This window comes from Fukomys damarensis, unplaced genomic scaffold (assembly GCF_012274545.1).
Source record: "Fukomys damarensis isolate Sample0158 unplaced genomic scaffold, DMR_v1.0_HiC HiC_scaffold_39, whole genome shotgun sequence".
Taxonomy (NCBI): Eukaryota; Metazoa; Chordata; class Mammalia; order Rodentia; family Bathyergidae; genus Fukomys; species Fukomys damarensis.
Genome location: NW_022900951.1, coordinates 60222703 through 60224516, shown reverse-complemented (window position 1 = coordinate 60224516; position 1814 = coordinate 60222703). Strand labels below are relative to the sequence as shown.

Below are 1814 nucleotides of genomic sequence, written 5' to 3'. Positions count from 1 at the left end.
GCACACTTTATTGGGAAGCAGAGAGCAAACCAGCGGAGTGACCACAGACAAATGCCACCCAGTAGACACCCTAAATGTCACGTTGGAGAAGACATGTTTTGCTAATAAAAATAAACTGAAACATGGTATCCCTCAGGGCAGCTTCCCAAACCTCATCCTTCTTAGGGGTTGAGAAAAGTCCCAACCACTTTCCTAAAGGCAGCTGTGGTTCACTAGAGATACAGTCCCTAAGGGGTACCTTCCTGTTTCTTATAAAAAAACAGTTTCTTTAGATTTCTTGAAGTCTTCATTTATTTTCATTCTGTATTCTCTCAAAGCCATCAGCCCAGCTTCTGTACAGATTACCTTGATATCAGCACGAGAGATAACGTCCTTTGCCATGATCAGGTCATCCAGGGTCACATCATTGACCAGCGTCATCTTGCTTGTGTGAATCTGAAAGATGCACTTCTTAGTCTTTTCATCAGGCAGGAGGGACTTGATCTTCCTGTCAATGCACCCTGGTCTGATGAGTGCTGGATCCAAAGTTTCTATTCAGCTTCTGGCCATGATAACTTTCACATCTCCTGGAGAATCAAATCTGTCCAACTGGTTCAACAGCTCCAACATTGTTTGCTGAATTTCTCTCTCACCTTCAGAGTTTGAATCACATCTTTTGGTCCCAGTGGCATCAATTTCATCAGTAAACATGATGAATGGTTCATGTTCTTCAGCAACTCAAAATAATTCCAGTACAAGTTTGGGCCCATCACACAGGTACTTCTGAATGCGTTCAGAGCCAAGCACTCTCAAGAAAGTAGCTGAGGTTTGGTTTGCTACTGCTTTGGCTAACAAGGTTTTACTTGTGCCAGGTGGACCACAGAGAATGACTCTTAGGGGGCTTTATACCCATCTCTTCATAGTACTCAGGATGGGTAAGAGGAAGCTCCAGAGATTCCTTAATTTCCTGGAATAAGTTGTCCACCCCACCAATGTCAGCATAGGTTTCCTGGGGGGCCTTTTCCACCTTTTATCACTGTGACCAGAGGATCTGTGTCATCCATTAGCACCCCGATCACCACATGCACCAGGTGCTTGAGCAGGACTGAGCAGCCTGGTTCCAGCAGATCCTTGTCCACAAATGAAAGTTTGCTGACACAGTGATCCGAGCGGACAAATGCAGATACAATGGGATGATTGTCATCAATGATCTCTTCCGAGGTTCCTCCCATCATTGGGGTCCCCCTCAAATCATCCACCTTTGACCTTTCCTCCTCTTGCTTTTCTTCTAATGGTTTCATTTGTTACTGATTTCTAATAAGTTCTTCCTCCATGAGAAGAACTCTCTCTAACTTGAGTATTTTTAAGTGGCACTGAGTGAGAGGTTTCACCAGTGGCAGTTTGCTGGCAGCATCTGGTCCCTTTGTTTACTTTTTCTTTTTCCCCACTCTAGTTGGTACAGGAGGTTCATATTTGTTTTTCCTGTCCTTTTCATCCTTCTTACCACCTCCAGGAACATGACCACCACTCTGACTTTGACCCATCTTGCCTTGGCCACTCTAGTCCAAAAACTTTTAAACAATATCGTAGGAGAAGACAATGAGGGACACAACCCCACAAAGCCCAGCAGAATGAATTCATCAGCCAAGACATGAAATTAATGCTAAGGAAGAGGAAAAGGTCATGAAAAGGGCAAGTCAATACATATCAGGTATAACCATCAATGTTAATTCTCTCAATTCACCAATCAAAAGAAATAGACTGGAAGAATGGATCAAGAAGCAAGATCTAACATTTGCTACATACAAGAAACAAACTTAATTTTTTAAAAACCT

The 1814-nt window shown here is 43.1% G+C and overlaps 1 pseudogene; it reads right to left on the bottom strand.

Annotated features, from left to right (window-relative positions):
- Positions 1–212: 212 nt before the first annotated feature.
- LOC104861830 lies at positions 213–1529 on the bottom strand (annotated as a pseudogene).
- Between the last annotated feature and the right edge of the window lie 285 nt (positions 1530–1814).